The sequence below is a fragment of the Megalopta genalis genome, chromosome 5, assembly GCF_051020955.1.
Source record: "Megalopta genalis isolate 19385.01 chromosome 5, iyMegGena1_principal, whole genome shotgun sequence".
In the NCBI taxonomy this organism is placed as follows: domain Eukaryota; kingdom Metazoa; phylum Arthropoda; class Insecta; order Hymenoptera; family Halictidae; genus Megalopta; species Megalopta genalis.
Window position 1 is genome coordinate 7,384,598 of NC_135017.1, and position 13,234 is coordinate 7,397,831.

Consider the following 13,234-nt stretch of genomic DNA (forward strand, 5'->3'; position numbering starts at 1 on the left):
TATTGAAAACAGTATTTTAACAATTTTCTCTATAAATGATCATGTGTAAGCAGAACCTTAAAAAAAATATTTGTTTTAATATCGCGAAAGTTAACAAAGTCCTGCAGTGAATTATTGCAGGGTTCCTACCCTCTTCGCTTTACCCCTCGAAAATTTCAGTTCACTATGACGAAGAAGTTATGCGGTACCACAGCCTAAACAAGAATTTGTGTACCTCAATTTCGTGCAATGCAACTGGCCCTATTTTGTTTCCAGTTTATTTTCTGTTTAGTTTCAGATAAAGTTTGGGAGCAGAGGATCGTTTGTATCGTGCGTACAGTCCGCAGGATTCAAAATACTATTATTCTTTATTTTCCAAGCTCTGTAAGCCCTTTTAAACTGCAGTTCAGACAGAGGTGCACAAAGTCCTACGAGACGGCAGAGAACCATTGAAGACACCGAAAAGCTCGCTCAGTTCGTTCGCAGTTCCAGCCATTCCAGCCGCACCATTCTATCAATATGCAAGAGTTCAACGTTGCGCAGCGACATAGACGGTGCTTTCAGTTTAAAAGGACCTAACATGTGCGAACGTACGCCCATAATACACAAACTACTCTCTCTCTCTCCCAACCTCTCTTTCTCTCTCTCTCTCTCTCTCTCTCTCTCTCTCTCTCTCTCTCTCTGTCTCTAAGACGTCTTCATATTATTTTTAATGTATCCTACCACTCGGTTCCAGGCTAGGCACCTCGCCAGAGCATTGCGCGCGCGGCCCGCAGGATTCAAATCCTCGCGGAGGCATTCGAGCGCGCAGGACGCGTCTCGATTCCTCGATAACTCGAGCCCTAGGATGATCGGAGGGGAACTCGGCGCAGGCGCGCCGCAGGATCTCTCCTCACCATCCCGGAGGGTCCAGTGGTGGGGCCAGTCGGCGGATCGATCGACGTCCCGTCGAACCTCGCGGCCGTGAGCGCCGCTGCGCCTCTGGGCGGGGCGAGAGGGCGCCTCAGTCGTGCACCGGAGCTCACCAGGGACGCGTCCAGCTCCTCGAAACGCTTCAGGTTGCTCGTGTCGCCGGATCCTCTCTCTTTTCTCTCGGCCGACCTTTTTGTACACGGTCCCGTGTCCCCCGTAGAAGCAGTTTTCGCGTCGGTCGAGCACGTACGGTAATTAAAAAAAAAAAAGAAAAAGTCGTCTCGCGTTCGCGGCGAAGAGAGAGAGAGGAAGACAATATATATATGTACACATATATATACATATATACATAGACTCGTATATATACGTACACGGTGGGCATATACGGATTTATACTTATATATGTACATATATACATATATATATATACACACATATATATATATATACATATATACATGTATATACATATATAAAGAAAGAAACGTGACCGTTCAGTTCGAAGTGCTACTGTAACTCCCCCGGAGTAAGAAGATCGTCATCGATTCCACCACCGTGTCACCGGCGACGATTATATTCCAGCGAGACGGTAGTTGGCCGCGGGTAGCTCGGCTAAGCTCGGCGCCCGGCGAGATACTCTGATCAGTGTTGCGCGGCACCGCTGCTCTGCGGCTTCGGCTCTTTCCGTTCGTACGAATTGTATTCTGTCGGGCCGGGCCCCCGGTTCGGCTCGCGGTGTCTGCTGCTGTTCGTTCGCCGGTCGCGCGTATCGATTCGGTAGAGAGAGAGAGACAGACGCGACACGGCCGCGCTTGTACATAGATACGTTCGATTCTATCGCAGTATCCAGTGAGACTTAGTGCGACTCTGCGCGTCCGGACACCGGTGTGCCGTACAGAAGGGTTCGCGGACCGTTCACACCGCGGCCTAGAGGCGTCTATGTGCGCGCCCGGAGACACCGAGAGCTACCCTGGCACCTAGCGGACGACGCGGGGTGGCTGCACCAGTGAGTTCTTGCCTTTAAACGCCCTATCGCCGGCCTTGTGCCATCGACACCTCTGGCCCCGCGCGTACCCTCGCCGTGTTTCTACCCTGCTGCACAGAGTGAAATTACGTGCTCTCTATCGCGCATCTGTTTGTGCCGAACCAAGGGGCTAGAGCCCCTTGCCTACACGGCGGCGCTCGTTCGACGTCGACGAGAGGACAGTTCTGGTAAAGGATCCGTTTCGTTAGCACAGTTCTCGCCGTATATCGGCGGTGGGCTCTCCGGGCTCGTGGGAGTGAGGTGTGCGGATTATAGGACTGGTGAAGTGACACGCAGACGCGAGCCAGGCCGAGGCAAGGGGTTAACCTGTTAACAGGGGGTGATGAGCTAACTCGCCTTTTACGCTCGGCTATATCCGCCGCTGGGGAATCGCGTCTTACTTTCCGCTCGGTTCCGAGCAGGGCCGCCCGACATTTCGGGCTCGGCTCGGTCCGCCCAGCTCGGAACTACACACCGCAAATGCATCCGCGCCGATTCCGGCCGGCCGAGGAGGCAGCGGCTCGGGTCGAGGACCCGAAAGTTCGCGATCGCACGCCTTCTCCCTTTTACGACCGTTGTATTCTATTTTATAAGTCGAACGACATTGTCCCACGCCGCGGTGCACCGAAGTCGGGGGTCACTTCGTCGCGGCGACCAATTGCTGCGCCCCTGGCGCTCGTTCTCAGTTGCGTGATTAGCTTCGTATTTGTTTTTTAATTTTTTTAATTCGATAACGAAGAAAATTCGGGGACATTTAACGAATAAATTTTTATTTATTATCTTTAACCGTTTGAGTGCCACGGAGCGATTTTGCGCTTCTCGTCTGTCTCTCGAACAGTGCCAGCGCTCTAGGCTGCGAAACCGATAACCGCGACACGCTCGGTTTTTGTCGATGCGCGACTTTACAAATATTCAATCGGTTTGGCTCTATTAGATAAACGGCATCGCGGTCCCGACATTTCAATGAATTGAAATGAATTGCCTTGGTCAATGTATTCATTTTCCGTAACCATGATATATTTTGAAATGTCTCCAGTATTAGAAATATTATTGTCAGAAACAGAATCGCCGATAACATTAATCCTTCTTCTTTTAAAAATAATAACTTCACTATCATCGCTATCGTAATTCGAATCCTCTATTATATTGCTCGTCTTACGTTTAGAAGGCATTTAATTGCTGAAGGGCATCAAATAAAAATATAAAAAAATTATACTGTAGAATAGAAAAAAAATAGTGAAAATTTTACTGTACATACCTTTTATATATGCAATAAAATATTTAAATTATATTCTTATATTATATGACGTAACCCAGACGCTGATAAATCTGTACTTACGTTCAGAAAGATGGCAGAACATCAATGAATTGAAACAATTACAGCTACTGTATAAATCTGAAAACAGCGCAATAGCGCTCCTTGGCATTCTTGGAGAGGAAATAAGACAATCGCTTTTGCGCCGCTTGGCACTTTTGGACGGGAAAACAGCAAAGACACGTGGCACTCAAACGGTTAATAAGTAAACCGCGGCGCGGCAATTGGTACACTCGCGATTACCAGCTTCGCTACCCTGTACGAATTTTCAAATATTAATTATAAATTCTTGCGCGCAACTTCGAAAATATGAAAGCTCCAATTCGATTGAAAAACGACGAAAAAGCGCCGCATATAAATGCTCGCGCGATTGTAAACTTTCGCGATGCCGACCCGACCCGGCCCGACCCGGTCGCTGCCCGCCGCGACCCTCGGGTACCCGCGCACTCCTGGCCCTCCAAGCTTTTTCCTGCCACGCTTTTTTCTCTCGTTTTTTTTTTTTAATAGTTAGTTTGACTGACGGCTGTCGCGGCTATTTTCGGACCGCGTTCTCCTGGGAAAGCGCACGCGGCCGTGGGTGCGTCTCGTTTCTGTCAATCGGCGGAAGGATGGGTCATTTTTATTTTCTGGATCGCTTTCTGCGCGGAGATTTCACGTTCGCCGAGGAATTTCGGGTTACTCTTGCGCGACTTTTTGGTTAGGGTGCCCCCCCCCCCCCCCGTGGGAGGCGGTGGTGGGGACCCTTGGGTGGCGCTGTCTCTGAGAAAGTGCTCGCGGAAAGAAGTTTAACTCGGCTGCGGTCCCCGGGTCTTTTACGGCCGATTCCCCGTTTTATGGCGTCGGCACTGTGATTGCAATGTTCCTCGGTGGTTTTCGTCATTTCAATTTTGCCCGCCGGGCTGCGAAGTCGCGGACGCGACACCGTCGAATTGGGCCAACGTGTCGCGTCGTCTACGAAGGCCGATGAGATTTTTATATTCTGGGCGAGTGTGGGGGCGATTAGGGAAATTATGCGAGTCGCGTGTTGTTAGGGGTTGTAGTCGATGCGCAGATAATTCGAGCTGCGTCTGGGCATTTCACTAGCACAAATTATTTCAGCAGGATAAAATAATGGACAATTTTATCTAGCTGTTTCTGTACACTTCGAGAATTCTGGTGACTTTTTTTGGGATCTTAACCTCTGAATGGTACTCCAGGGTCTCATAACCTCGGTGCATTGATTTTCTTGTGTTGCAAGACATTGTGCTGCCGATCCTAAACGAGGGCAGGGCCGGGGGAAAAATAGATTTTTGAAATAATAAGTGGACTATAAATGTTTTCATCTTCTCACGCAATACAGAATTTTGCGAATAAAGTTTTTTTTAAATAGTAGTTACATACAGCAAGTTCTTCCTAATTTTTCTTCAATTTGCGAACAAAAATGAACAATTTGGGAAGATGAGATACGATTATTCGAGCCTTGCACCTCGTTTTTATAATTGTTGACAATCGGCAACTGTAGAAACGAGCCACGAGAATTAGGGAGAATTTACTGTGTATGGATATTACGAGGTTATGTCAAGGTTTTTTTATTGTGTTATTGTCCCTTAAAGTATTATTGTCCATTTTTATTCATATGTTGAAGGAAAATTAGGGAGAATTTACTGTATATGGATATTACGTGATTATTTTGATAATATATTATATAATTATATATATTTGATGATATAAATATAATTAAATATGCTTGAAATTCTATTTCCACATGTAACTACCATTTCGAAGAAAGTTTATTTGCCAAATTTTTTATCATGTGAGAAGATCAATATATCACATCAATATATCGATAGACTATTCACCATTGCAAAAATCTGTTTTTCATCCTTTAGGGTAGCTTAACCTTTGGTACTCCGATTGCTGGTTCAGACTCTTGACCCCAACACAACAGCCACCGTGTAGGTGTAACCTTCGTTTATGTTTCCAAATGGTACGAAGTTTCGAAATTGATATATACTCATATACTGATATATAACTCATAAACAAAGCCGCAGATTGCATTTTCGCAAAGGAAAAAGTTACTTAGAATGACCTTAGCTACCCCACATTTCTGTATTGCGAGACATTTTTGGGACACCCTGTATATATATTATTATATATATTATTATATATTATTCTATATTATATATATATATATATATATATATATATATATATATATATATATATATATATATAATATAATGTAATATATGATATATGCATGACATATAATATATATGATATATATGATATATAATAAAAATATTTTTGGAAATGTCCGCGTAATTTTCCAGAAAGTTTCTCAAACGTGGTGCATTGTGCTCTTTCGCAATGATCTGAGAAAATAGGATATCGTCGCGGGGTTAAGTTTCGGTTATTTAAGAATCGCGGCACTCGTATTCTGTAATCCGTGCGAAAAAAACAGCCGCCCCCTTGTTGAACAGGTACAACGAATTTGATAAAAATACGCGTTCACCGGTGGCAACGTTGTATCGACGTCGGCATTAAATATACTGTAAGTCACTAGTGCACGCAGCCGCGGACAAGGCTAGGGGTTAACCTATTAACAGGGGTTGATGAGTCAACCGGCCATTTTTGCTTAGCTACATCCACCCCTAATTAAAGATGCTACTTCTCGACTGTGCTCCCTGCGCCGTCTCCTCTTATTGTCTGAGAACTTAATTTGCATTCGACCATTTTTAAACTCACCCTTAGCCCGGGGTTAATGTGCGCGCGTCTGCTTCTTTCGGTTAGCACGAAAAGCTTGCGCCTTTCGAGGCGTGATGTTACAAATGAAATTTGTTGATTTAGAACGTAAAGTGGCGTAGTGTCACTCGAGGAGTTTTTTTTTTGTTTTAGTTTAATTAATGAAATTTTTTTTAATTAGTGAAGTTATAAAAATATTTTCACGGAGAACGATTGAATTTTGTTATTCGATCGTATGCACGGGGTGGTCCATAAATCAGTTGCTACCATATTTTAATTATATTATTATTATTATTATTATTATTATTATTATTATTATTATTATTATTATTATTATTATTATTATTATTATTATTATTATTAAAAGGAAATTGCTTGATAAAAAATTGTCATTGATATTAAATGAGCGATTTAGGGATCCGAAAGAAATTTTGAAGACTATAATTAGGGCTACAGGCTTTTTGATCGACTGTTACTTTTTTGCGATCGTTTAATTGTCTCGAGTGGCATGAATTATTTTCATCGTTGTATAGTACTTACCCTCGAAAGGCTTGGAAGTTTGGTAATAGTTTGTCCGCATTGGGAGCTACCGAGGTTGGCAATCATTTCTTTGACAGTTGGAACGTTGCTAACTTTAACACGTTCGCTGCTAGCGTCACTATTATACATAGCCTATGTTCATTGTATTTGTCGTATTAAATGCATCATATCCCTCTCACAAAGTATAAAGAAAATGTCGTCAAATAGACGTTATAAATTCTCTACAATTTTAAATAATTATATACTCACAACATTAATTTTATGCCCTTTACGTGAAATACAAAATCATGGTCGTCACATACGTGCGACGCTGGTAGCGAACTCGTTAATACACTTCTCAAAGTTTTGACTATATTGATTTTAACCCCCTTGAGACAATAGCGAACCTCCCTTGAAACTTCAAAGTGGATATTAATGTTTGATAACCGATTTGATTTGAGTCGTAAAAAACTAGGGTTCTGGATCGTCTAACTTTCTTTGCAAAGTTAGTATTAATATTTATCAACCGACTTGACTTGAATTGGAAAAATTGGGGTTTTCAATTGTCCAATTTTCTTTGCAAAATTAATATTAATATTTACCAACCGATTTGACTTGAGTAATAAAAAACTAGGGTTTTCAATTGTCCAATTTTCTTTGCAAAATTAATATTAATATTTGACAATTGATTTGACTTGAATAATAAATAACTAGGGTTTTCAATCGTCCAATTTTCTTTGCAAAATTAATATTAATATTTGACAATTGATTTGACTTGGATAATAAAAAACTGGAGTTTTCAATTGTCCAATTTTCTTTGCAAAATTAATATTAATATTTACCAACCGATTTGACTTGAATAATAAAAAAATAGGGTTTTCAATTGTCTAATTTTCTTTGCAAAATTAATATTAATATTTACCAACCGATTTGACTTGAATAATAAAAAACTAGGGTTTTCAATTGTCCAATTTTCTTTGCAAAATTAATATTAATATTTACCAACCGATTTGACTTGAATCGAAAAAATTGAGGCTTTCAATTGTCCAATTTTCTTTGCAAAATTAATATTTGACAATCGATTTGACTTGAACAATAAAAAACTAGGTTTTCAATCGTCCAATTATCTTTGCAAAATTAATATTAACATTTGACAACCGATTTGCCTTGAATAATAAAAAACTAAGACTTTCAATCGTTCAATTTTCCTTGCAAAATTTAAGTTCTTTGTATAAAATCGAAAGTATTCTATCGGGTGACCGAATCATTTCGTCGTTCAGATTCGTTCCGCAGAATTCCGCTCGAAACGTTCGTTTCAAAATCAGCTTCGATGTCTCGTTGAAAGGACGTTTACTCGTATGCAATCCCTTTCCCGGATGATCGATTTCCGATGCATTTGAACCAGCGACCGATTCAACATGCAGTTACGATTACATCGATCTATTTAATGTCGAAAGGTCGGCCGCATCCATTATGGCGGCGATTGAATTAAAAACGAGGAGTCGCACGTGGAATATAAATAGGGACGTTCAAAAATTGATTGTCTCTTGGCTCGGGAGTGTTTCGACGTGCATCGATTATGATCCCCGTGGAGGAGAATAAGTCTTCGATATGAATTTTAAACGAGCTATGATCCTCGAGACGACGCGATCTCAAAATTCGTTGAACGCGCTTATTCGACCAAATATCAGAAACGTGCAATCCAGCAGAAATATTTGTCTGCACGTGCCTCAGCAATTTGTTAACAATTGCACAGGAGCATAGTAGTAGCACCTGTATTTAATCAAGTGTGTCGCGCAGGTACGCGCGCGCTCGGCGAGCATGAAAACTGAATTTTCTGGGAAACTAGGTCTCAAATGAAAAAACTTTATCCTACATTTTTGACTCAGTTTTTCGCGTGGAATTGCCTCGTTTTCGTCTCATTCCGTAATTCTCGACGACCGCTCCGTTATCCGCGTGCTAAGGCCAACCGACAAGCATCGGCAAACATTTTAATCGAATTTTTCTCAAAACCAAGACCTTGAATGAAAAAACTGCATCCCACCTTTTCGACTCTGTTTTTTCCATAGAATCGTCCTTCGTTCGTCTCGTTCCATTCTTCGTCGCGCACTCGTCGTAATTAGAGTGAAAAGGTCAGCCGTCGAGGGGTCGGCGTTGTTCGGCATTCCAAAACGTGGAACATTCGAGCAGAATTTTCTCGAAGATCGAAGTCCCGAACGAGAAAACTCTATTCTACAATTTCTGCGCGGCTTTTCGCGTAGAATCGCCGTGTCAAACCGTGTTTCGCAGTTCTCTCCGCGTTCCCCGCACGATTCCCACGAAAAAGGCGTACCGATAACGCGGCCGATTCTACGACTCGCAGAATCCTCGCGTACCGGGTGTCCCCGAAGTCACGCTCCACCCGGATCTACGGCGTCAATAATAAATCACCGCGCGTCTTTCGCCCGCGGTCATGTTTTCTTTCGAGCGTTTCAAAGGCTCGACGCGCGTCCCGACTGACAATTTTTCCTTACAAAAGCGTCGGCCGCCACCGAAAAAAAAGGGAACCAGACCTCGGCTCGAGGGCGACTTTTAAACGGCGACCACCAACGTGTGCCGCGACCATTATATTCTCGCGCGCGTTCCCTTTTATCGGATCACGATCGCGGAAGGAAATCACTTTTTCTTCGGCGCGGGACCGTGCACAGATATGTTTTGCGGTTGCGGTGCGCTCTTCATCCTTGTCAACGCTGCCGCCACTTAATCGTAATCGTGTAAACCTCCTTCGTTTTTTTTTATCGATACCGGGTACAGCGACACTCAAAAGTTTCGATCGATGCGCAGGAATCCTCGATGGTCTATTTTGAGGGCTGAATTCTTGCATGTTATGAATCGATGACCAAAGCTGCATAAGAACTGCAATTTTATCTTATCTTTATAATTTTCACTGCGAATTATTTTATTGCTGTACATACATTATTAATTGTTACTGCGAATTAATTTATTGCTGTACATACTTTATTAATCTTTGTTGCATGTTATTTTATTGCTGTACATATTTTATTAATTTTTATTGTATGTTATTTTATTGTTGTACGTACATCATTAATTTTTATAGCACATTATTTTATTGCTGTACATATTTTATTAATTTTTATTGCAAATTATTTTATTGCTGTATATACCCTATTAATTTTTATTGCACATTATTCTATTACTGTACATACTTTATTAATTTTTACTGCAAACTATTTTATCGCTGTACATACTTTATTAATTTTTATTGCACATCATTTTATTGCTACGCATATTTCATTAATTTTTATTGTAAATTATTTGATTGCTGTACGTACGTTTGCAATTTTTATTATAAATTATTTTATTGCTGTACGTACGTTTGCAATTTTTATTGTAAATTATTGTAAATTGTAAATTGCTTTCTTTCATTACAAATTATTTTACCGTAACGTTACTCCATTGTAAATTAATCTATAATTATTGCATTTCATTAAATTATTCGTAATCGCGCTGGTTCAACGAAAATAAAAATGTAACAAATGGTTAGTGTTAATATTTGTATTCCTAGAAAAATGATAAGATTGGAATGATTACATAGTCAATATATGTTTGAACCTATCGTTTCAGACTATTTCACGCTGCTTAAAAATATGTATAACGTAGGAATTCTTCTTATATGAAATCTTAGGCCGTTATTAATTGGGGCACGTAATTTTTAAGCGCAGTTCCTTGCGGTTTTTAATTAGATACGGATTTGTGAAAGTAGACGTTGAACGTTATTTTATGTTTCGGGCTCGTATCCAATTTGCAAATAAGTATTAATTTCTCTAGATATTAGGTTATAAAAACTTGTAAGAAATATTTCGGTTTATAAAAAATTCTGGCCTTCTCGATCTTTTAAATCTAAACAACGCTAAAATAATTTAGGTTCGTGGAACTCGTCAAAATGACGGATCGTTGATTTTTCAATTTACAATTATTCGTAATAATTTGTGCTGACAATGTATACTGGGTGTCCCATATTTATGTGATCACCCGGAAAGGGGTGATAGCTCAGGTCATTTGAAGTAATTTTTCTCTTAGCGAAAATGCAATCCGAGGCTTCGTTTACGAGTTATTAACGAAAAACCGTGACCAATGAGAGGCGAGCTCGCCTAGCGCTAGACGACCGAGCCAATCAGCGCAACTGGACTTCGTTGCGCTCGTTGACTGAACCGCCTCACGCCAGCCGAGCTCGCTTGTCATTGGTCAACGTTTTTCGTTAATAACTCGTAAACGAAGCCACGGATTGCATTTTCGCTAAGGGAAAAGTTACTTCAAATGACCTCAAGAATCACCCCTTTTCGAGTATTAACATAATTATGAAAGACCCGTATTCGATTACTCTATAGTAACCGAATAATTTACAATGAAAATGAACGAAATACGTGCAGCAATAAAATAATTTATAATAAAAATCAATGAAGTGTGCACAACGATGAAATAATTTGCAAATAAAAATGATTAAAGTATGTACAGCGATAAAATAATTTGCATAATTATTAATAATTACTGCATTATTATTAATTTCCATAATACATAATTAAAGTATGTACACTCACGTGTTGTTTATTATTTATATCATAAGTTGCTTGCGGCAAATATTACAACGTTGAAACAACGTTAAAAATCGGAATTACGTGTCTCGCCGTTGCATTTTATAAACAAACATAAATCGTCTGTTGCAGAGCTAGTGCTAAAGGTACCCAACCTCGTCCCAGGGTGGCGGGCTCCTACAGGAGTCCCGAAGATCGGGGATCGCGGTGGTGCAGCTAGCTGATTAGGAACGGGGGCAAGGAGGAGGAGGAGGAGGAGGCTCCTGCCGGTTCCGCTGAAGCGCAAAGGACGAAGACGAGGAGGACACGCCGAGGAATCGGTGTCCGAGGGTGGCGGCGGAGGTGACGCAGAGGCGAGGCGGAGGAGGGGCGTCCGTGGAAGAGGGTGGTGGTTGTTGAAGTGGTTGGTGCTGGTGAAAACACCGGTGCCGCCCGGAACCCCTGCCTAGGACCAGCCTAGGGAACGAACCGTCGAATAGAGAACGGAAGGTGAACCGAAACAGAACAGGCGCAAACACAAGGGATATACAGGGTGAGTCGCATAAATATTCAGGCCGCGGTGTCGTCCGAGTCTGCGTCGGCAAATGTTTCGGACGAACACGTTGAACGGGTTTCTGTGGGCCGTTTGTTTCACGTGATTACCGTTCTTGTAGGTGGTACCATGAAGAGATTCCTCCTCAAGGTCGAGGTTGTTTCTCAACCAGGACTAGGCGCATTTTTAAGTGGAAAGCATGCAACTAGACTACGGATCCCTGTGCGAAATGAAAACCGGTCTGCATTGATTGCAACGCGCAGCAGCTACGTTCATCTTTCTTGTTAATAATTTTAACGCGTTCTACGTTGATAATCGCGATCACTAAAATTCCCTGAAAATCAAAGTAACTTAATTAATTAAACCGAAACTAGAAAGTTAAAATTTATCAGAATAGATGACATTGGAACTCATTCGCGTTCGAAACATCCTTGTCAAATTCGGTTTGTTCGAGTATATTACAGTGAAAATGAATTTTCAAAATTTTGGTCAGAGATCAGTGTCACCCATGTGTGACCGACGCGGCGCTCAACCTGTTGACTCGATGGGAATACAAAAGTGTTCGCCGATCCTTTAAAACTGAAGGGACTAGTTATTTTTCTTATAAATGCATAAAATCCGCGGTCTAGTTGCGACGCTCCGCAGAGAAGTACCGTGTCACTCGGGATCTAACGTTGCTACTCCGGAAGATATTTCAAGGCCACTGTGGTCGGTAACCCCGTCTTCAAATTGGAATAATATCCGTAGACAGTGGTTTTCATCCGTTCACTGCCAACCACGAGATATCTCGCAATAGACGTCCGCCACGACGCGACTGTTAAAGCTTCGTTGCTAACGAGAAAAAGGATCTGTTCATTATTTTTCACTTATTACTGCTTATTTATTTAAAAAGGAAAAGAAATGTCGGCGTTTAGAACAGATTCCTTCAAAGTATGGCAGTCGATGCGTCAAAGTGTATGTTGTATAATACTTTTTTGTGAAGAATAACAAACTACGTCGACCAGTGTGTTCGTGAGTCTTGTTCTGGTGAGCGAATAGTAGAGGGTGTTTCAAGTTCAAGTAATTTTCTAGATCAGAACAGACTTTTGAATACAGCGGTCGATGCAGCTTGCGATTCTCTACGAAAAAGTACTATACATCTTGTACCCTAAGATCGCTGTCTGAAGAGATATTCCGGTTTGAAGATGGCACCACTATCCACAGAAAGAATACACAATATCTTCTGAACCAGCAATGTTAGGCCTTGAGTGGCCTAGTAGTTTTCTGCAGAATATTAGAAGCTACGTCGACTGGTATATTAAAAAATATGCGATTCTGTAAGAGAATGCAAGCTCGACCTTCGCATATCCTTTGCATAACTATGTACAGTCAATTCTCCCTAATTGATTCTTAGCTTGTACACAAAAATGGACAATTTGGGAAGAGGAGATATGTTTATATAAATATAATATATTAAATAATATATTATATTATATTATACTATATTATACTATATTATATTATATTATATTATATTATATTATATTATATTATATTATATTATATTATATTATATTATATTATATTATATTATATTATATTATATTATATTATATTATATTATATTATATTATATTATATTATATTATATTATATTA

The 13,234-nt window shown here is 40.8% G+C and overlaps 1 protein-coding gene across 5 annotated transcripts in view; it reads left to right on the top strand.

The window, feature by feature from the left end:
* The first annotated feature begins 906 nt into the window (after positions 1–906).
* The window catches only part of Galphao (G protein alpha o subunit), a 56,425-nt gene continuing 44,097 nt past the window's right edge, over positions 907–13,234 (top strand). The window contains exons 1-3 of one of the 5 annotated variants that reach the window (XM_033474024.2): positions 907–1,037; positions 1,390–1,897; positions 11,198–11,597. The gene's annotated coding sequence lies outside the window, so the exon portion shown is untranslated. Of the gene's footprint in view, positions 1,266–1,369; positions 1,898–11,197; positions 11,598–13,234 lie in introns of all 5 variants that reach the window. The other 4 variants (XM_076521886.1, XM_076521887.1, XM_033474023.2 and 1 more) reach the window with 4 other exon arrangements.